Below are 23,826 nucleotides of genomic sequence, written 5' to 3'. Positions count from 1 at the left end.
CCTGACAACTATTCAACCAAGGACTATTATATAGCTCTAGGAATGACCAATCCATTGTTGCAGTGTCAGCTTTTATTTGAGGAACACACCACAGCATGTCAATGCAGATGTGCAGGCATGGGAGCTATTCTGGCTGACAACTGTCATCTTCAGTTATTCTTTCCCTACCTACCTCAGTCTTCTTGTCTTAACCTGTTGTAAAGAAATCTCAAATCTGTCCCCAAGATCTTGCATCTTGTAAGAATCCCTCTCAAAAAGGGATTCTAGACTGTTTCAAGTAGATGTGTGACCTAGTGCAATCACAGAATATATCTTGTTGGAAGACACCTCAAAGATCCTCCAGCCCAACCCCCAGTAGAAAATTGCACAGGAGTAGCTTGAAAGAAAGAAGTATAAGTCATACACACAAAAATGCACCTCACTGACCTGTTTAAGAAGGATGTGGAACTGTTGGAGCCAGTCCAGAGGAGGCCATGAAGATACTCAGAGAGCTGCAGCAGCTCTGCTATGAGGACAGGCTATGAGAGTTGGGACTCTTAGCCAGGAGAAGTGAAGGCTTCAAAGAGACCTGATAGTGGTCTTCCAATACCTGAAGGGGGCTACAGGAGGGCTGATGAGAAACTATTTACAAGGTCTTGTAATGACAGGAGGAGTAATGGGTTTAAATTGACAGAGGAGAGATTCAAACTAGATGTTAGGAAGAAGTTCTTTGCAGTGAGGGTGGTGAGACACTGGCACAGGTTGCCCAGGGAGGTTGTGGCTGCTTCCTCCCTGGAGGTGTTCAAGGCTAGGTTGGATGAGACATTGAGCAACCTGCTCTAGTGGGAGGTGTCCCTTCCTATGGCACAGTGTTGGAACTGGATGATCTATGAGGTCACTTCCCACCTAAATCATTCTATGATTTTATGTGCATTGGTAACCTGCACTGCTGTGAGTTAAAAGCTATACTTAAAGTTACACTTGATTTTCACCCTAGCTTTTTCCAGGATCACAACCTGGTATCCTGAGCCAACCCTTGGCAGCAGCAGTTGGATTTGTTAGAGATGGTGAAAATGCCAGATAATGGAGCAGAGGAAAAAATAGGATGAAAGAGAAGGAGGAAGAAGAGGGTGTGAGAGAGGAGAATTTCCTCCTGCCTTTCAAATGTAATGCCATGTGGAGATAGGATTCCAGACTTTAAAAGCAGGTTTGGTCTACTTACTGAAAAACAGGAGAATAATTTTGCCTCCTCCCAGCACAGTTTATGCAAAACAATGAAGCCGTCAGGGGGTGAAAGTGGTCAGCTTCTTGTGCACGTTCAGCTGGCTGGCAGAACACACTCCCTGTGGCAGGGAAGTCCTATGTCTGCATGAGCAGTGTCACACCCCAGGCTGATAATGGCACTACAGGATCACAGAATCAGTCAGGGTTGGAAGGGACCACAAGGATCATCTAGTTCCAACTCCCCCTGCCATGAGCAGGGACACCCTACCCTAGATCAGGCTGGCCACAGCCTCATCCAACCTGGCCTTAAACACCTAGGATGCCCTAACACTGTCAGACTACTGCATTAACACAGCTGTGCTGGTTTGGAGGTCCAAAAATAACACTCGTGTCCCCCTGAGTATCACAACACTGTGCTAGGTGGAACAATAGCAGTACAGGAAAAAAGAACAGACTCAACACTTATGCTTTTTAGGGAGATAATAGCTCATGCATGCAATTAGACATATCAGCAATTCTTTTAAACCTGAAATACATCAGGAGCAGAGAGATTGAGACTGTACCTTAGAGATGAAAAGCTTCCAAAGACTAAGTCTTATTTTCTACACTTTCATATCTAGCCTTGGTTACCAGAAAGTTGTAGTTATTTGGCTCTGAGTGTCACTTCTCAGTGTTCATGCATATACACACACTTCTCTCCTGCTCAAATTGACAGGAGTACTCCCTCTCTCTACTGACCACCTTTTTTTTGTTGGACTAGGAAAACCCAGTCATTAATTGACCTATTCGGTCTTAATTCTTCTGCTTTACACTTAACAACAGGCAGCAACACTTAATCACCCACTCAAATGTTTTTGTTCAGGACACTGCTCTTCCATCATGCTCTAAGTGATGTGGTCCAGGAAGTCATTTGCACGAAAGAGGAGTAAGCATCCTTGGCATTCACAAAGCAGTTATCTCCATCAGGTGCTTTCATTTTAATCCCAGGGCAAACTGCTCCTTACAACTGCAATTTATATCAAGCTTAATTTCCAACATGATGTAAGTGGAATGTATCATTTCAGGCCATAGAATAACACGTTTACCTGCCTGGCTTCAAGGTTCATCTTCATTAGAACTTGTATTCCACAATTAGCTACAATAAATCAGCAACCTAAAAGAGGCTCCAGCAGCAGCAGGTTTCTAGTCTTTGTTTCAGCTCATCTCTACCTGTAATTAATGCTTCATCATTGTCCTTGAGGGAGAACATCTGTTTCTACAGATCATGCTAATGCTTGGTTAAATACAACTGTCTTTACTGTTCCCCAAAACAGATTTGGCCAATCCTAAACATACTGTATCAGATTTTTCAGGAGGTTTATAAAATACTGTTCCTAAACTCTTAACCATTCCTTTTGCAGCTTCCAAGCCATTTTATATATATATAAATATACATTTTTTTGTTAACTGCCAAGGAATTTCCATCTTACTTCCACTGCCTAGGGACAGGGTTGCAGTACGAGGCCATTATCATTATTACTTTCTCATCACTCTCAATTACACTAAGCCACAATCACAAATAGGGCACAATATCACCATTAACATCACACCTATTATTACTGAGGAATGTAATGTATGGAGATAATTAACAAACTAAGACTTGCAGCAAATGTGCATTTCTCCGTGTAAAGAGTTTCAAACCTCTTCTATTCTCACATGCAGAACTTTGTCTACAGAAACAGTGAGAAAAAGGCAGGGGGTTGACCTCCAGTTCACCTTCCAGAGTCCAGCAGCTTGTTCTTTACTCCTGGGAGCAGCGTCTCAAGAAGCCAGTGGTGCCAGGGCTATGCCTCTTCATGGACAGTTTCCAATTGGGCAGTTTCCATGGACAATTCCAGTTTGCAGACTCGGTGACCTCACTGAAATGATGAAAAATGCCACCCATTAGCTTCAGAGACCACAACTGGCCTTGCTGAGCCTAAAGGAAAACAGGCAAGCAGCTCTCCCATAAACTATAATCTTTATCTGAACGATGGTTGTGCTAGTTTGAAGCAGGGTAGAATGTTTTGGTGAGAAGAACTAGATCACAGGCTGTGAAAGGAAAACAATGGTGATGTCTACTCCCCTCAGAGTCCTGCTGAAGAAGAAAGGAAAACATTAGATAACACTCTCACCATTTTGTCTCACTTTCTGGCCGGGCTTCTGACTGAGCTGCATCTCCCTAACCTCACCTTCCACTCACCTTTGCTTCTTAACCTCTTGGCTGAACCTCTATTCTTCTTTAGGACTGGGGTAAGGTTGAGAGGGGCAGGGGGAAGGTGCAGGGGTAGTTGAGAGCCCCTCCTGGGGACTCAGGTTTCTGGGAGGGCTGTTGTGTTTCTGTGTTAGCTTTTACCTTATATTGCAGCTTTTACCTTATATTGCTTTTAGCTTATATTGCAGTATATAACTGTATATAATGTAAATATCTGCTTGCCTATTGTGCTAGCTGTAAATAAATAGCTTCATTTATATTCCCAGAGCTAGCTGAGACTAGTCTGGGTGATTTCTAAAGCAGGGGAGGGGCAGGGTACACCCAAACCATCACAATGGTAGCAAAGAGTCAGAGCTAGCAGCTTCCTAAACCATTCTGGCTTGATCAGCATGAAGTTGTGCTTTTGCCTTTCTGTTTGTATTTCAACAAAGTGAACCCACAGTTCAGACTATGTAAATGATGGAACAACACTTGAGAGACATTTCTGCCAAGGTCACAATAATAGAGTTTGAGATTTGTTGATTTCCCCCCTCTCCCCCCCCCCCCCTTGATTGCCAAGGATGAAAAGGATGGTGGTTGATCAAACCAGCTCCACTGCTGAGACAAACCTATTGCCAGTGATCATGTGTGATAAGAGACTTGAATAATGTCTTTTTTCCCCCACTCTGGAATACTGATGCTTTGGTGTGCTAGTTTGAAGCAGGCTAGAATGTTGTGTTGAGAAGAACGAGATTATAGGCTGTGAAAGGAAAGCAATGGTGATGTCTACTTCCCTCATAGGCTTGCTGAGATGTAGATGAATCTAAGTCAAGACATAGATAACCACTCTTGCTGGGGCTGCTGGCTGAGCTGCATCTCTCTAACCTCACCATCCATTTTGGACTAATCCACTTTGCTTCCTAGCCCTTTGGCCAAACCTCCATTCTTCCTTGGGACTGGGGTAAGGGTGAGAGGGGCAGGGGGAAGGTGAAGGGGCGGTTGGGAGCCTCTCCTGGGGACTCAGGATTCTGGGAGGGGAAATTGTGTTTCTGTATTATCTTTTTACTTTGTATGTTTCTGTATTACCTTTTACCTTGTCTATTTCTGTCTATAACTGTATATACTGTAAATATCTGCTTGTATGTTGTGCCAGCTGTAAATAATAAGCTTCATTCCTATTTCCAGAGCTGTCTGAGTCTAGCCTGGGTGATTTCCAAAGTGTGGGGGGGCAGGGAACACATAAACTATCACATGTCTGAGCACTACCTCACAAGAAAGCATGAAAACCACAAGAAACTACAAGACACACCACAGTCTAACAAAGCAATCCCATGCCAAGCCAGCAGAAACCAGACTGTTTCCCTCTGTGTGCAGGGAAACAGCAGCTGTGACACTCCAAGCATACAGCACCTGGTAAAGCTCTCCTGAACCTGAGGGTGGAGCACTCAGGATTTAATTTACCCTTTTCAGTACCAGCTGTCTGGGCTTCATTGCCTCACTTCACCTTTCTGCTTGCCCCACACTGTAGGCAGAATGGGGCTAAGCAATAGAGATGGTCTATCTGGACTTCAGCAAGGCCTTTGACACTGTTCCCCACAGCAGACTGCTGGCTAAGCTGTCAGCCCATGGCTTGGATGGCAACACTCTGTGCTGGGTTAGGAACTGGCTGGAGGGCTGAGCCCAGAGAGTGGTGGTGAATGGTGCCACATCCAGCTGGCAGCTCTCACTAGCGGTGTCCCTCAGGGATCAGTGCTGGGCCCCATCCTCTTTAACATCTTCATAGATGATCTGGATGAGGGCATGGAGTCAGTCATCAGCAAGTTTGCAGATGACACTAAGCTGGGGGCAGATGTGGCTGGGTTGGAGGGCAGAAGGGCTCTGCAGCAGGACCTTGACCGCCTGGACAGATGGGCAGAGTCCAAGGGGATGGGGTTCAATAGCTCCAAGTGCAGGGTGCTGCACTTTGGCCACAACAACCCCATGCAGAGATACAGGCTGGGGTCAGAGTGGCTGAGAGCAGCCAGAGAGAGAGGGATCTGGGGGTGCTGATTGATACCCACCTGAACATGAGCCAGCAGTGTGCCCAGGTGGCCAAGAGAGCCAGTGGCATCCTGGGCTGCATCAGGAATGGTGTGGTCAGCAGGAGCAGGGAGGTCATTCTGCCCCTGTACTCTGCACTGGTTAGACCACACCTTGAGTGCTGTGTTCAGTTCTGGGCCCCCCAGTTTAGAAGGGACATTGAGATGCTTGAGTGTGTCCAGAGAAGGGTGACGAGGCTGGTGAGAGGCCTTGAGTACAGCCCTACGAGGAGAGGCTGAGGGAGCTGGGATTGGTTAGCCTGGAGAAGAGGAGGCTCAGGGGAGACCTTATTGCTGTCTACAACTACCTGAGGGGAGGTTGTGCCCAGGAGGAGGTTGCTCTCTTCTCTCAGGTGGCCAGCACCAGAACGAGAGGACACAGCCTCAGGCTGCACCAGGGGAGATTTAGGCTGGAGGTGAGGAGAAAGTTCTTCCCTGAGAGAGTCATTGGACACTGGAATGGGCTGCCCGGGGAGGTGGTGGAGTCGCCGTCCCTGGAGCTGTTCAAGGCAGGATTGGACGTGGCACTTGGTGCCATGGTCTAGCCTTGAGCTCTGTGGTAAAGGGTTGGACTTGATGATCTGTGAGGTCTCTTCCACCCCTGATGATACTGTGGAAATACTGTGAGATGTAACAGCTGTACTGAGGCAGCCTCCTGAATCCAGTCTGAGGCTGTGTTACTGTCACAAGCACAAAAATCTCATGAACACAGCTTACAAATATTTAGACTGCTTGCTCCACTGAAGGCATGATAAGTCTGCTCCAGAACCTCATGCCATTAATGGTTCACAAATACCTTTTTGCTGCACTAAGGGGACTGGGAATTAACGAATTGATGGATAAATCAGCTGCCAATGCCTGCATCACACTGATCTGCACTGCCTCACAGAGGTGCAGAAAGAACAGATGAAAATATTTAATAGCCAACACCTCATGTTTCCATGAGGTGCTTAACACCCACTTCTCATCACCCCACTCTACAAGTTGCTGGTCACAGCACTAATATCTGCTGAAAATTGCTGGCTTAGGCGGTAGGAATATAATGTATCTGAGATATTTTTCATGCTTATCTAGGTTTTAAAAAGAAAAGAGAGCATACACTCAAGGAATTGTTGCTTAGGGCATTGGGGGTGAAGCCAATGTGCATGCATTGTCAAGACAGAAATGATATTTTAACTGCAAAGTGAAAGCAACTGACAAGAGGATAATTCTAATGAGCAGAGATTGCAAAGGTGACAGTCTTCGAATCAAATAATCCTATTGCCAGCAGAGCCATTTAAAAGGGAGTACAGCTCGTGGCAGAGCTTGATAAATAGCACCTCATTAGCAGAAACTCAAGGAGCCAGAGGTTAGTGAGAGTTAGAGTCCAGCCAGATTTGTAACAACGGTTTCAAATTAAGCCCCTCATTTAGAGCATTCAGACAAAGCAGAAGCTGGGTTTCACAGCTCCTGGACATTCGTTGCCATATCAGGTACCAGCCATCTTTTTCTCAACTCTAGTGCAAAGAGAAAAAGATTTCCCCCTCCTGCCTTTTGTATGCAGGGAATTGTCTGATGTTTTCAGGTAAAAACTTTAATTGTTAGTACGTGGCAAGCATGACAACAGGAGGATTTGCACATCTGATGCTGCTTGAACAGAAAACAAACCCTTCAATCCCATTAGCTGCCTTTGATGGTAACCTCATTTTCTAACCTTGGGTAAAAGTCTTTCAAGTAAGCCACTTTGTGCTCCAAGCTCCCACTGTGCCTGGTATTTATTTATCACTGTCAAAAACTGGCAGAAAGGAACATATTTTAACTCTGCAAGTTAAAAAATAAGGCTATTATAAGCACAGCTAATAACTGCAGAAGCGTTCACAATCCCATTCCAAGCTTCTATTGGATTAGTCATTGTGGGCTTAGTACAGACAAGTATAATTGAGCAATCATACGACAGGGATTTCTGTTAGGGAAGAATCTGTTGTGAATTCAAACACTCAAGGAAAAGCAGGAGCAAGCTAAGGGGATTCTGAGTCATCTCAGCAAGGCAGTGAAAATGCATTAGATGATCTTACATGAGCAGTACACCTCCCCCAGCCAGCTGACTGACAGACTGACAGGTTCGTGCTCTAGAGCCTCAAATTTTGTCTAAACCGTTCAGCAGAAAGTTACCGCACTAAAAAGGAAAGGAGATGTTAAGCTGTTGTCTGCTCCTAACAAGGAAACTCAAAGGACTGTATTGCAGAAAAGAAATAAACAGCAACCGCCAAACAAAACCCAGACCCAAACCAAAGCAGCTTCTGCTTGATCCCTTCAGAAATCCAGCCCTGATTCCTCTTAGCTATACCCACCTGCAGGCAGGCTCTTCTGAAGCCTGTGAGACAGGAAAAAGAAGGCTACGCAGCAAACAGGCACTGGCCTCCACTGCGCGGCAAGCAGGCACTGGCATCTGCTGAGTGGCAAACAGGTGCACCGGCCTCTGCTGCGCGGCAAGCAGGCACTGGCATCTGCTGAGTGGCAAACAGGTGCACCGGCCTCCGCTGCGCGGCAAGCAGGCACTGGCATCTGCTGAGCGGCAAACAGGTACACCGGCCTCTGCTGCGCGGCAAGCAGGCACTGGCATCTGCTGAGCGGCAAACAGGTGCACCGGCCTCTGCTGCGCGGCAAGCAGGCACTGGCATCTGCTGAGCGGCAAACAGGTGCACCGGCCTCCGCTGCGCGGCAAGCAGGCACTGGCATCTGCTGAGCGGCAAACAGGTGCACCGACCTCCGCTGCGCGGCAAGCAGGCACTGGCATCTGCTGAGCGGCAAACAGGTGCACCGGCCTCTGCTGCGCGGCAAGCAGGCACTGGCATCTGCTGAGCGGCAAACAGGTGCACCGGCCTCTGCTGCGCGGCAAGCAGGCACTGGCATCTGCTGAGCGGCAAACAGGTGCACCGGCCTCCGCTGCGCGGCAAGCAGGCACTGGCATCTGCTGAGCGGCAAACAGGTGCACCGGCCTCCGCTGCACGGCAAGCAGGCACTGGCATCTGCTGAGCGGCAAACAGGTGCACCGGCCTCCGCTGCACGGCAAGCAGGCACTGGCATCTGCTGAGCGGCAAACAGGTGCACCGGCCTCCGCTGCGCGGCAAGCAGGCACTGGCATCTGCTGAGCGGCAAACAGGTGCACCGACCTCCGCTGCACAGCAAGCAGGCACAGTGGCCTCTGCTGCGCGGCAAGCAGGCACTGGCATCTGCTGAGCAGCAAGCAGGTGCACCGGCCTCTGCTGCATGGCGAGCAGGCACAGTGGCCTCCACTGAGCGGCAAGCAGGCGCAGCGACCTCCGCTGAGCAGCAAACAGGTGCACCGGCCTCTGCTGCATGGCAAGCAGGCGCTGGCATCTGCTGAGCGGCAAGCAGGTGCACCGGCCTCTGCTGCATGGCAAGCAGGCACTGGCATCTGCTGAGCGGCAAGCAGGTGCACCGGCCTCTGCTGCATGGCAAGCAGGCACAGTGGCCTCCGCTGAGCGGCAAGCAGGCGCAGCGACCTCTGCTGAGCAGCAAACAGGTGCACCGACCTCCGCTGCACGGCAAGCAGGCGCAGTGGCCTCCGCTGAGTGGCAAGCAGGCGCAGTGGCCTCCGCTGAGCGGCAAGCAGGCGCAGTGGCCTCCGCTGAGCGGCAAGCAGGCACCGGCATCTACAAAGTGGCTTCAGGTTGTTCTGAATAGCTTCACCTGACAAGGGTCGCACACAAAACTCAAGCAAAGGGCACTCCATGGCCAGGAAGAAGTCTGAAAAAGCCCCAGCAGACAAGTTCCATCGAGCTCCCTATCATCACTTTTACTTCAGGCTCTGAATTCACCTGAGAAATTCCCTAGTACTTTGATCCAAGCAATGCAGGAAGGACATCTGCACTTTGCTATCCTCATGGGAAATATTCATAGGCTTGTCTTGGTTGTCAGAGACCTTGAAGGTCACCAAGCCCAACTGTTAACCCAGCATTGCCAGGTCACTGCTGACCCGTATCCTACAGCACCACACCAACAAACCTTCTAAATCCCTTCAGGGGTAGAAAATCTACCACTTCCCTAGGCAGCCTGTTTCAGGGCTTGGCAACCCTTTCAGTGAAGAATTTTTTCCTAATATCCAACCTACATCTCCCTTGGCTCATCCTGAGGCAATTTCCTCTCATCCTATCACTACATCTCTATCCTTCTATCAAAATAATCCTCTTTATCATAAGATTTCGTGGAATCATAGAATCAACCAGATTGGAAGAGACCTCCAAGATCATCCAGTCCAAGCTAGCACCCAGCCCTAGCCAGTCAACTAGACCATGGCACTAAGTGCCTCATCCAGGCTTTGCTTGCACATCTCCAGGGACGGTGACGCCACCACCTCCCTGGGCAGCCCATTCCAATGCCAATCACTCTCTCTGCCAACAACTTCCTCCTAACATCCAGCCTAGATCTGCCCTGGCACAACTTCACACTGTGTCCCCTTGTTCTGTTGATGCTTGCCTGGCAGAAGAGACCAACCCCACCTGGCTACAACCTCCCTTTAGGTAGTGAGAGCCTTTCCCCTCTCTTTTGCATCTCCCTAGGTATAGACCCACAACTAAACACATCAGCTTAATATTTGGTGTAGAAATACATCCCAAGAATATTAACTGCAAAAGGAAACCAGTAAGAAGTGAAGCAAACAAAGCCAAAAACTTAGGCAAACCAATTATAAGACAAAATAAAATGGTTCTAGTCCTTATGAACTCATTTATCAGTACAGTTCCCCTTTTATTAGGCTAATTATTCATTCCTCTGAGTAGCTGACAAAGTTCTCACAAAAACAGTCACCAGCCTTCAATTTCTTCCATTCTAAGAAGTACTTCATCTAGCACTACTTTACCTCTGCGAGCTGGAGTCAACAAAGCTCTTAAAAAAGAAGTAGTCAAACAAAAATAATTGACATTTCCCCCTCCACCCCCCCTGTAATTTTAGAAGGCTTCTCTAAGCTCTTAACAGATCTCCAATCCACACAACAGCAGCAGCAGCAAAAGCACCAGCCCATCCCCACCTCTCCATTTATGGCTGAGGGCACCTGTTTGCCAAATGCTAATTGCAGTTAATTAGCCATCAATTACGAGAAACTCCATTTTCACTCGTTTCAGATCAAAATCCCTGGTACTTGTAGCTTGTCCAATTACCTTGTTCTGACTAGCAGAGGAGTTGCTCTCCTGTTTGAACTCCTGCTTTTACTGACTTAGATTCATGACACAGCGGTTGCTATGTGCAGCTGTTGGCTCTGCTGTAGTTACAGCCTTGTCTGCAGGCAGTTTCTCTGGCAAATTCTACCTGGATAGGAATTTAGAAGTGAAATAAAGGTGTTTGGGAAGCAGCACACAGGTTTGATAAGATATCAAACCAGAAGATATTCCAGTATCTGAAGGGGGGCTACAAAAGAGCTGGGGAGGGACTTTTCAGGATATCTGGGAGAGACAGGACTGGGGCGGAATGGAGCAAAGCTGGAGGTGGGGAGATTCAGGCTGGACATGAGGAGAAAGCTCTTCACCATGAGAGTGGTGAGAGCCTGGAATGGGTTGCCCAGGGAGGTGGTTGAGACCCCATGGCTGGAGGTGTTTAAGGCCAGGCAGGATGAGCCTGTGGGCAGCCTGCTCTAGGGTAGGGTGTCCCTGCCCATGGCAGGGGGGTTGGAACTAGATGATCCTTGTGGTCTCTTCCAACCCTGACTGATTCTGTGATTCCATATGCTGCTAAATCATAAGTAGTTGTTTTCTAATTAAAATGCTTTCTTATGGGGCTGTAAAGTTTGAGGAAGAGGAGGCTGAGGGGAGATCTTACTGCTGTCTTCAACCACCTGAAGGGACATTGTGGAGAGGCTGCTGCTGGGCTCTTCTCACAGGTAATTTGAGACACAGCAAGGGGGAATGGCCTCAGGCTGAGACCAGGGAGGTTTAGAATGGGCATTAGGAAAAGGTTTTTCACAGGGTGGTCAAGCACTGGAATGAGCTGCCCAGGGAGGTGGTGGAGTCACCAACTCAGATTGTGTTAAAGGGTTGTTTGGATGTGGTGCTTAAGGATATGGAATCATAGAATGGTTTAGCTTGGAGAGAACCTCAAAGATCATCCAGTTCCAAACTCCTGCCATAGGCAGGGACACCTCCCACTAGAACAGGTTGCTCAAAGCCTCATCCAACCTGGCCTTGAACACCTCCAGGGAGGGAGCAGCCACAACCTCCCAGGGCAACCTGTGCCAAGTGTCTCACTACCCTCACTGGAAAAAACTTCCTAACATCTAATTTAGATCTCCCCTCTGCCAGTTCAAACCCATTACTCCTCATCCTGTCATTACAAGATCTTCTCAATAGTCCCTCCCCAGCCTTCCTGTAGATCCCCTTCAGATACTGGAAGACCACTATAAGCTCTCCTCAAATCCTTTTCTTCTCCAGGCTGCAGAGCCCCAACTCTTGTAGCCTGTTCTCATAGCAGAGCTGCTGCAGCCTCCTCTGGACTCACTCCAACAGTTCCATGTCCCTCTTGTTTTGGGGGCTCCAGAACTGCACACAGGACTCCAGGTGGGGTCTGAGGGGAGCAGAGCAAAGGGGCAGAATCCCCTTCCTTGCCCTGTGGCCACACTGCTCTTGCTGCAGCCCAGCACACAGTTGCTGTCTGGGCTGCACTCACACTGCAGGCTCATGTTGAGCTTTTCATCACCCCAGACCCCCAGGTCTGTTTCCTCAGGGCTGCTCTCAGTCATTCCCCACCCAGCCTGGATTTATGCTTGGGATTGTGATGACCCAGGTGCAAGTGTAAGCACTTAGCCTTGTTGAATGTCATGAGGTTGGCCTGGGTGCACCTCTCCAGCCTGTCCAGGTCCCTTTGCATGGCATCCCAAATGGGCTGCCAGGGAGGTGGTGGAGTTGCCATCCCTGGAAGTGTTCAAGAAAAGCCTGGATGAGGCACTTAATGCCATGGTCTAGTTGACTGGACAGTACTGGGTTGGACTGGATGTTCTTGGAGGTCACTTCCAAACTGGTTGATTCTATGACTCTATGACTGTGCCACACAGATTAGTGTCATGGTTTAAGGTGGATCTGGTTGAGTAGAGTTATCAGTTGGACTTGGTGACCCTGAGAGGCTTTTCCTACCTGGATGTTTCTGTCATTCTTTGAGGCCAGGTCCTCTTTGTAGGCAAGTCCTTCCAGTCTTCTAAACCCTTGCACATCAATCCTTAGCAGAGTTTATGCTTCAATAAGGGCTGCACTTTTCCATTTGCTGTCTACAGCTCACTTGTTTGCATTTCATTAAGGCTGCAGCAGCAGCTGAGCTGCCACTATCATCTGCACCCTTTCTGAATTCTCTTTCTTCTTATCTTTTATTCTTTTTTTTTTTTTTTTAGGTCTTGTTTAATTAAAAACAGAAAAGAAATAAAATTGGAGAATTTATTGATATGAAGCTGTCCAAGTTTATAGTTTTCAGCCTTCCCAAATAAAACTATATCCAATTCTGAAATAAGTAAAAAAAAACCAAACAACCCAAACCCAATTATTACAAAGATAAATTAACTGCAAGTGAATAATGCTGATATCACGGGGACCTGATTTGCCATCATTTACCCATTGAAGAACTATAAGCTGGCCAATTTGCATTAGAATAGTTAAGTACTTTAATTCAATTATGGAATTACTGTTGGGTGATTAAAGCCCAAGAATAAATAACAAATAAATCTGAGTTCATTTTATTCACCTACTGGCTGCTAACTGCATGACTTAGCAAGGTTGTCTGTTTAATTAAGTTTGTCCATGTGGGAATTTATCTGGTGTTGTACATGAAGTCACTAAGGAGAGACCTTGCTCACTAGGAATGCTTTGGGATTTGGAAAGGGAGACCTTATAGAATCATAGAATGGTTTAGGTTGGAAGGGACCTCAAGGATCATCCAGCTCCAACTCCCTGCCATAGGCAGGGACACCTCCCACTAGAACAGGTTGCTCAAAGCCTCATCCAACCTGGCCTTAAATACCTCCAGGGAGAGAGCAGCCACAGCCTCCCAGGGCAATCTGTGCCAGTGTCTCACCACCCTCACTGGAAAAAAATTCCTCCTAACATCCAGTTTAAATCTCCTCCCTGCCAGTTCAAACCCATTACTCCTCATCCTGTCATTACAAGATCTTCTCAATAGTCCCTCCCCAGCCTTCCTGTAGCCCCTTCAGATACTGGAAGGACACTGTAAGGTCTCCTCAAATCCTTCTCTTCTCCAGGCTGCAGAGCCCCAACTCTTGTAGCCTGTTCTCATAGTAGAGCTGCTGCAGCCCTCTGAGCATCTTTGTGGCCTCCTCTGGACTCACTCCAACAGTTCCATATCCCTCTTGTGCTGGGGCTCCAGAACTGCACACAGGACTCCAGGTGGGGTCTGAGGGGAGAGAGCAAAGGGGCAGAATCCTCTCCCTTGCCCTGCTGGCCACACTGCTCTTGCTGCAACCCAGCAAATGGTTGCTGTCTGGGCTGCACTCACACTGCAGGCTCATGTTGAGCTTTTCATCACCCCAGACCCACAGGTCCATTTCCTCAGGGCTGCTCTCAACTATTCCCCACCCAGCCTGGATTTATGCTTGGGATTGCACTGACCCAGGTGCAGGACCTTACACTTGGCCTTGTTGAATGCCATGAGGTCGGTCTGGGCACAGCTCTCCAGCCTGTACAGGCTTTTTTTTTTTTTCCAAAAATGCTGAGGCAAAAATCTCTGCTGAAGTCAGGCTGTAAAAATCAAGATGAAACCCACCCCACATTCTCTCACTTTCACAAATAAATTCATGCACAACTGGATGGAACCTTGAACAAAATGAAAACTGGACCATAAAGCTGTGGCTGGCTTCTCACTCACCACCTCCCTGGAGGTGTTCAAGAAGAGACTGGATGAGGCACTTAGTGCCATGGTCTAGATGACTGGATAGGGCTGGGTGCTAGGTTGGACTGGATGAACTTCCAACCTGGTTGATTCTATGATTCTATGACATTACAGCTATGGAAGTGATGCTTTCGCTGTGCAAGGTTTCAGAGCAAACTGAGAACTCTTCAGGTAACTCCTTCATGCTCCCTGTTGTGAACATGCCTTATTCAAACAGGCTTTTGGTAATAGAGGATTACAGCCTCTCTCCTGGCACAAGAGCATTTCCTTTAATTAGACAGTCAGCATTGTGAGTAAGCAACACATACTCCTTTAGGCTTCTCCCAGGCTCTAGACATTACTCGCCTGTGCTCACTCTGGGAGAAACGTAAGTTGGGAGTTAGTACATTCTACATTTGGAAGGCTGAAGTGTAAGAATCTCTTTATTTAATGTGCTTATAGAATCATAGAATCAAGCAGGTTGGAAGAGACCTCCAAGATCATCCAGTCCAACCTAGCACCCAGCCCTAACCAATCAACCAGACCATGGCACTAAGTGCCTCATCCAGGCTTTGCTTGAAGACCCCCAGGGACGGTGCCTCCACCACCTCCCTGGGCAGCCCATTCCAATGGGAAATCACTCTCTCTGTGAAGAACTTCTTCCTAACATCCAGCCTATAGCTACCCTGGCACAACTTGAGACTGTGTCCCCTTGTTCTATTGCTGGTTGCCTGGGAGAAGAGGACACCCCCCACCTGGCTACAATGTCCCTTCAGGTAGTTGTAGACAGTAATAACATCACCCCTGAGCCTCCTCTTCTTCAGGCTAAACAGGCCCAGCTCCCTCAACCTCTCCTCATAGGGTTTGTGCTCCAGGCCCCTCATCAGCCTTGTTGCCCTTCTCTGGACATGTTCCAGCACCTCAACATCTTTCTTGAATTGAGGGGCCCAGAACTGGACTTCATTTGTCCCTTTTAGCTCTCCAAGGTGAACATTCACTGAAAACTGCACTTCTGCAAAGCCTAATTAAATCTGGTTAATGGACAACAACTCGCATTGGATGTGCAGGGTTGGGAGGTGCACTCGGGAAAGTCCTTCACCACCACTAAGTTACTGTTCACACCTTGGCTTGCTGTTGTTCTTTCTGACATGCTGAAGGCCACTTGGCAATGGTCAGGAAGCTGGAGTGTTCAGACTGCTAATTGTAACTCTGCCATAAGTGCATTACTGAGAATTGACTTCTCCCTCACCCCATCTCGTTAACTGATTCTATCATTACATCCCCTACAGATCGGAAGAGTCTGCTGGGGGCAGCTGCCTTTCTATTAATGCTCTGTGCAGCAGAAGCTATGATGGGCTCAAATCTTCCAGGTGCACAGCAGACTAAACAATAAAAAAGCAGGATTGTTAGTGAGAGCAACCATAAGCAATCATAAAACCTGAGGCTGTGTATATGTGCATTCAGACCTGGCATTCACAGCATTTTCCATCAGAAAATATTGGCAATTTAAATATCTCTGGTCATTTGCTCTTATTGTACCCATCACAGCTCTAATTTCTCCCAGACTCTTCCAAGAAAATGATTTAACACAGAGAGCAGATCTTCCATGTAAAAAGGACCTGCATTTTTAATTATAGCCATTTTGCAGGATCTAATAGCAATAAGGTGCCCATAAACGGTCAGAACCTAACAAGCTTCACAGCACTTTGCAAAGAGTAGCCATCATTCAGCAGAAATGTTCCAATGCCCTTTATTCCCTTTCTCTATTTCCCAGCAAGCATCCCAAGAGAATCATGAGTTTTAAATTTGCTCAGGCATGAAGGGATTGTGTGCCCCTTGAGCCTTTGTATTATGATAATGCATACATAAAGGTAAGTTTTATTAATTGGAGCTCTATCCACAGGGGTTACTACAAAGAAGGAGGCAAGGGAAAGGGAGCTGAATGGAAGAAGGAGTGGTCCTACCGAGCAGTGATTCTGAGATCCAAAATTCGATCCTGATATGCTCCCCTTTGAGCCTGCCCCTCTTTACCTGCGCTCTGATTTAATGCGAACTGTTCCAGGCAGCACTAATTTCTAACAACTCACTCCAATTCATTGTCTTTTTAATACAATCAATACTCCAAACTCCCCTTTGTGCTTATATTAAAAACTGCTCTCAGGCAAGATTGGAATTCATTACTGTAGCCTTTGCATAGAAGTGCTTTGAGTTCACACTCTGTGCCTTCCTAGCAGCTCTCTCTGCCTTCCTAACACCAGGAGCGCAGATGTGATAGATCGCTCAGGATTTTCCTCCTTGCTGTCAAGTTACACCATATCTCATTCCCTCTTACTTCCAACTGCTGCTATCTCTGACTCCTGTCATTATTCATAGAATCATAGAATCAACCAGGTTGGAAGAGACCTCCAAGATCATCCAATCCAACCTATCACCCAGCCCTAGCCAGTCAACCAGACCATGGCACTAAGTGCCTCAGCCAGGCTTTTCTTGAACAACTCCAGGGATGGTGCCTCCACCACCTCCCTGAGCAGCCCATTCCAATGCCAATCACTCTCTCTGACAACAACTTCCTAACAACATCCAGCCTAGACCCAGCCCAGCACAACTTGAAACTGTGTCCCCTTGTTCTGTTGCTGGTTGTCTGGGAGAAGAGACCAACCCCCACTTGGCTACAGCCTCCCTTCAGGTAGTTGTAGACAGCAATGAGGTCACCCCTGAGCCTCCTCTTCTGCAGGCTGCACACCCCCAGCTCCCTCAGCCTCTCCTCATAGGGTTTGTGTTCCAGGCCTCTCACCAGCTTTGTTGCCCTTCTCCGGACACATTCCAGCACCTCAACATCTCTCTGGAATTGAGTGGCCCAGAACTGGACACAGTATTCAAGGTGTGGCCTGACCAGTGCTGAGTACAGGGGCAGAATAACCTCCCTTGTCCTACTGGTCACACTCTTCCCACGTTTTAATAGCTGAGGGATACACGAGGATGTTTTGATGGTGCTGGCTCCCTTCTTTCAGTCTTGCTGTGAGTGCAAGCATGATGAAACTGTCGCAAAGTCCTGCCCCATCCCTACCTCCCCAAAGGTTCTAAGCCAGTGCAGAAGTGAGCTGCCTGACTTGGAGAAACAGAAGCCCACATGACAAATGCCCTCTCTCTTTCTTATCAGCTACCCAGGCTTTTGAGGGAAGGAAGAAAAGAAAAGGTGGTGACAGGCTGCTCTCCTGCTCAGGAGCCAGCAAACACATGCTCTGAGAACAGCTCCTATGCTCCGAGCCAAGGTCAGCACGAGAACGCTCCCCATTCACAGCTGTCCACTCAAAAGGGTTGGACTTGATGATCTGTGAGGTCTCTTCCAACCCTGATGATGCTATGGTACTACGATACTATGAAAAGACACCTGCGTCAAGCAGATTGATCTTATGCTTTCACACATTGCTAATGCTTTCAAGTGAGGCACTCAGAGAGCCCCCCAGGACAGAGACCAGCCCGAAGACAGTAAACCCTGGGAAAAGCCCTCTCATGTCCTGTGGAGCAGCATACATGAAGAGTGGAGAAGGAAATTCCTGGTGTAGGTTTGGGACATACAAAGGAGCTTTCAGGCCTATGATAGGACAAGGAATCAATGCAAACATGAAGAGTTCAGAACAACATTTTAAGGCTTCTCCTTCAATCTCCCCAAATGGAACAAGGGTCCCTGGGGCAGTTCAAGGCGAGGTTGGACGTGGCACTTGGTGCCATGGTCTAGCCTTGAGCTCTGTGGTAAAAGGTTGGACTTGATGATCTGTGAGGTCTCTTCCAACCTTGGTGATACTGTGATACTCTCCTCTCCCTCCCCTCCTCCTCTCACCTCCTCTCCCCCCTCCTCTTCCCCTTTCCCCTTCCCCTTCCTTCACCTCTCCTTCCCTTTCCCCCTCCTTCTTCCTCTCCCCTCCTTTTCCTTCCCCTTCTCTTTTTCCCCCTTCCCTCACCTCTCCTTCCCTTTCCTTTTCCCCTCCCCTTCCCCTCCCCTCCCTCTCTCTCTCTCTCTCTCTCTCTCTCCCCTTCCCCTTCCTTTCCTTTTTCCTAACTTAAATTCACTGTAAACAGAAATATCACCAGATCTGGGTAGATTAAATTTCTTCATTAGGTGACAGGAAAACGTGAACACATCCAGGGAAAAGAAGCATGCTTTGGCATTTTCAGTAGCTCCCATTAAGTTCATATTGAGAACAAGAAATCATGGCACCAACAAAACTCCTTCTAAACCAAGGCTGCTACTTGTCTCCAGCGTCATTTTTTTTTTTTTTAGTAGGAAAAGCTGAAGCCAGGCAAACCAGAAAGGAAAACTGTTTCCAGTTTTCATCCACCAAACTTCAAAAAAAGTTGTTTGCATGGATCTTCTCTTGTGCTAGAAAAAATAACACATCAAATACGCTACAAAGACCTCTTTATACTTCTGTCGTATTAATTCAGTGCCATAGTAAAGAGCAAGACCAATAAAGGATGAATGCTTTCAACTTTCTGCAGCTGCTTGCGTTGTTGCTTCTGCCTCTGATGCTGAAGCAGAGCCTTCAGAGTTAAAACTGAAAACACTTAAGATGTTTTCCCCCTCCTTTTTCTGCTGGCAACTCGTTCTCTTTTGAGCTAAAGGGCACAAGCAGAGAGTAACTAAAATAAACTTCTTAGGATCTGATGGCTGACAGCTGCGGTTTTTAAGATGTGATTTGACAGGGATGGGGAAAAGGCACACAGGAAATTCAAGTGAAATAAAGAAGGCTGAAGAGGAACTCTCTCGTCCGTTCTGCTCTCTGCCTGGCCCATAAGTTCTGGCAGTCCAAAGCTGGCTCTGAGCAGAGAATGCACAAATATAATTGGCTGCTCAAAGCGATGTGCTGCAGAAAAGGGCACCAGATACTTTTAAGATGCCTCTGTTTTGGCCAGGCTTGGTCCCTTCCCTTCATTATGCTCTTAACGCATTGTGTGTCTTGGAAAGAGACTTCATAGAACCAACCAGATTGGAAGAGACCTCCAAGATCAGCCAGTCCAGCCTAGCACCCAGCCCTGTCCTATTTATTTTCTTTTCATAGAATCAAGCAGGTTGGAAGAGACCTCCAAGATCATCCAGGCCAACCTAGCACCCAGCCCTAGCCAGTCAACCAGACCATGGCACTAAGTGCCTCAGCCAGGCTTTGCTTGAAGACCTTAAGGGATGGTGCCTCCACCACCTCCCTGGGCAGCCCATTCCAATGCCAATCACTCTCTCTATCAACAACTTCCTAACAACATCCAGCCCAGACCTCCCCTGGTACAACTTGAGACTGTGTCCCCTTCTTCTGTTGCTGGTTGCCTGGCAGAAGAGACCAACCCCACCTGGCTACATCCTCCCTTCAGGTAGTTGTAGACAGCAATGAGGTCTGCCCTGAGCCTCCTCTCCTGCAGGCTGCACACCCCCAGCTCCCTCAGCCTCTCCTCACAGGGCTGTGCTCCAGGCCCCTCACCAGCTTCATCACCTTTCTCGGGACACCTTCCATCTTGTCCAGTATGTGAGTGCTAATGTATGAATCTGACAGCACCAAAGGAGAGCTTGAACCAGGGACAACTGTCTCATTCCACTAACAGCTCTGACAAAAGCACTGCCTGTCACATCATGCTTACACACCAACATCTCAGTAGTATCCAAGCACCCTCTTCTTTTGCATGGCCACCTAGCCACAAAGCCAAGTCTTTGTATGTAATTAAATCTCTCCATTCAGCAAACATCCTAGCAAGCAGGGCAGAATGCAAGCAGTCACAAGGTGTCATCCAGCTTTATCACACTTGCCACATGCTAGAAAAAGAATAATTTATTAACAGAAAGGCTTGTCGAGTTGGTATCTCCTCAGGTAACTCACACCCTGCAGGCTCTCCTAGCTGCCTCATTGCTTCAGTAGAAAGCAATAAACAACATTCCATTTCCTAATCTGACAAGTAAGGGCAAATTGACTTAGAGAGTTTAATTACTTTTTTTTTTTTAACAGAGGAAAAAAAAAAAAAGTATTAATGGCATTGGTTGCCATGGCAATCCATTCTCATTAGATGGCACAGAATTGGCAGTATTGGGGAAACAGTCTGTCTTTGTAACCACTAAGCTCACAATAGAATGCAATTATTAACTAGAAATGCCTCTTGCTGTTTACAACTGCAAATGCAGCCACTGCTACAATAGCCAAGGACTGCCTGTGGTCTACAGCTACAGAAATGTGGGGGGCTCTGTGGTGGTGGGAAAGGATCCAGCCAAGTGCTTCTGTTTGTGTGGCACAGGGTAAGAACTGGGAACTGTTCCAGTGCAACAAGTGTGCAAAGTTTGGTTACACATAGTCATGCATACATCACAGAATCATAGAATCAACCAGGTTGGAAGAGACCTCCAAGATCATCCAGGCCAACCTAGCACCCAGCCCTAGCCAGTCAACCAGACCATGGCACTAAGTGCCTCAGCCAGGCTTTGCTTGAACACCTCCAGGCAAAGTGACTCCACCACCTCCCTGGGCAGCCCATTCCAATGCCAATCACTCTCTCTGACAACAACTTCCTCCTAACATCCAGCCTAGACCTCCCCTGGCACAACTTGAGACTGTGTCCCCTTGTTCTGTTGCTGATTGGCTGGGAGAAGAGACCAACCCCCACCTGGCTACAGCCTCCCTTCAGGCAGCTGCAGACAGCAATGAGGTCACCCCTGAGCCTCCTCTTCTGCAGGCTGCACACCCCCAGCTCCCTCAGCCTCTCCTCACAGGGCTGTGCTCCAGGCCCCTCACCAGCTTTGTTGCCCTTCTCTGGACACTTTCCAGTACCTCAACAACTTTCTTGAATTGAGGAGCCCAGAACTGGACACAGCACTTAAGGTGTGGCCTTAGCAGTGCTGAGTACAGGGGGCAGAACAACCTCCCTTGTCCTGCTGGCCACACTGCTCCTGGTTTAACACAGCTGAAATACTTTCCCTGGCTATAATCTCTGGATATTTGTATTCTAACTACCAGATGAAAGAACATAGAATCACAGAACCATAGAATCAATCAGGTTGGAAGAGACCTCCAAAATCATCCAGTCCAACCTATCACCCAGCCCTGTCCAATCAACTAGACCATGGCATTAAGTGCCTCATGAATAGGTGGACAAGCTTCCCCCCAGCCTGCAGGATAGCACAACACATCAAATTCCTTTAGAAAGAACATGGATTTTCCCCACTTTACTGTTGACATACACAGGGGAAAAGGAGAAGGACGAAAGGTACAGAGCATTTTTCTGGAGTTGAGACTGGATCTGCTAACCTGAGCTCCAGACTGCTGTCATAAACAAAAGCTGATTAGTGGACATGAAATTAGAACTTGGTGTGCAGTTGTCATGCACCAGATCAGCTACAGCAGCACAATGTATGCTTAGCCTCACTCCAGTGCTGTATTTCATGACGAAGGGACCGCAGCCACAGCTGCAGTAAATCTATACCTCCAAGGCAGCCAATTTATAACAAGGGGGAAAGGGATTTGGAGTATTTCTGCTTTATTAAAATTCTATTCTAATGAGCTGCATGAAGAAAGATGGACACATCAAATACATTTGGAACTCCTTGATTTGCAAGAAGTAAATCAGATTTCACCAACTGATCCAGTGCAAAGAGAGCACAGTGAAGTAGAGCGGACGATGTGTGAGCAACTCTCCATCATATGGGAGTATAAATGGTACCATGTGCCCACAACTGCTCAGTAGCCTTCAGTGGACCAACATCTATTTAAACCCTCAGTTCTTTGTACAGGGTTTGCTCATTCACATGCACCACTGATAGTCTCTTCTAGGGAAAGAGCAGGCTGCAGAAGCTGTGTGCTGCTCTCAGACTCTTCCCCAGCGCTCTCGCCAGGGTCTGTTCCTCACCTGAGCTGACCAGCAAGTGGAGAAGTGTTGGATCACAGTGATACACTGACCACACCTGACACTTTTTGTCCTAGAAATCAATACAGATGGTATTAAAAATCCAACCAGAATGGTGCAACCACATGCAGTGCAGCTCAGGGGATGGGAGAATAAAAGCAAAATCTATGGAGGTCACAGCTGGCTATCAGAGCTGGGCCAGCAGAGGTCAAACAGATACCCTGCCCAAAGGAGATCATGAAAAGAAAGTTTGTAAGCACAGCCCAAATACACCATAATAAGCACTGTGAGATGGGGAGTTTCAACCAAAAAGCTGTCAGTGCCCTGTTCTGACACCAAGCTGTGTGGTGCAGCAGACAGGCTGGAGGGCAGGGATGCCATTCACAGGGACCTGGACAGGCTGCAGAGGTGGGAACAAGCTAAGCTCAGGAGGTTCAACAAGACCAAGTGCAGTGTCCTACATCTGGTTCAAGGCAATTTCAAGCACAAATCCAGGCTGGGCAGTGAGTGGCTGGAGAGCAGCCCTGATGAGAGGGACTTGGGGGTGCTGGTGGATGAAAAGCTCAACACGAGCCAGCAGTGTGCACTTGCAGCCCAGAGGGCCAACCAGAGCCTGGGCTGCATCAAGAGACATGTGTCCAGCAAGGTGAGGGAGGTGATTCTCCTCCTCTACTCTGCTCTGGTGAGACCTCACCTGGAGTACTGCATCCAGTGCTGGAGCCCCTATTACAAGAGGGACGTGGAGATGCTGGAGCATGTCCAGAGAAGGGCCATGAGGATGCTCAGAGGGCTGCAGCAGCTCTGCTGTGAGGACAGACTGAAAGAGTTGGGGCTGTGCAGTATGGAAAAGAGGAGGCTCCCAGGTGACCTTATTGTGACCTTCCAGGATCTGAAGTGGGCTACAAAAAAGCTGGGGAGGGATTTTTTAGGTTCTCAGGTAGTGACAGGACTGGGGGGAATGGAGCAAAGCTGGAGGTGGGGAGAGTCAGACTGGCTGTGAGGAGGAAGTTCAGCATGAGAGTGGTGAGAGCCTGGAATTCATTACCCAGGGAGGTGGTTGAGGCCCCATGGCTGGAGGTGTTTAAGGCCAGGCTGGGTGAGGCTGTGGCCAGGATGATCTAGGGTAGGGTGTCCCTGCCCATGACAGGGGAGTTGGGACTAGATGATCCTTGTGGTCCCTTCCAACCCTGAGTGATTCTATGATACTGTTTGTTTTCAGCTGTGGAAAGCTTCAAGCTGTGGAGATAATTCATAGATTTTATGGCATGTTGTTCGAGTACAGAATCTGGCTTGTTCACGCTGATTTGTTTAACAGCATCAACAAAAAGAATTAATTAAAGCAAAGAAATATTTGGTTTAAGATTAAGCAGCTGGTCTATATTCCAGGAAAAAAAGAACAAACCAAACAACAAACCGAGCCTAACTTCAGCTGTACTGATGCTGCTCATTGAGACAAAGATCCTTTAGCTTCTTCTAAAGCAAAGCAAAGAAAATCTACTTAGAACCAGAGAATCAACCAGGTTGGAAGAGACCTCCAAGATCACCCAGGCCAACCTAGCACCCAGCCCTAGCCAGTCAACTAGACCATGGCACTAAGTG

General features: G+C 47.9%; 1 long non-coding RNA gene across 1 annotated transcript in view; it reads right to left on the bottom strand.

Moving 5' to 3' along the window:
* Positions 1 to 1,665: 1,665 nt before the first annotated feature.
* The window catches only part of LOC135188905 (uncharacterized), a 42,635-nt gene continuing 20,474 nt past the window's right edge, over positions 1,666 to 23,826 (bottom strand). Inside the window, exon 2 of the long non-coding RNA XR_010307882.1 lies at positions 1,666 to 3,101. This is a non-coding gene — a long non-coding RNA (uncharacterized LOC135188905). The remainder of the gene's footprint in view (positions 3,102 to 23,826) is intronic.

This window comes from Pogoniulus pusillus, chromosome 30 (genome assembly GCF_015220805.1).
Source record: "Pogoniulus pusillus isolate bPogPus1 chromosome 30, bPogPus1.pri, whole genome shotgun sequence".
NCBI lineage: Eukaryota > Metazoa > Chordata > Aves > Piciformes > Lybiidae > Pogoniulus > Pogoniulus pusillus.
This window is presented reverse-complemented; position numbering and strand designations above follow the sequence as displayed.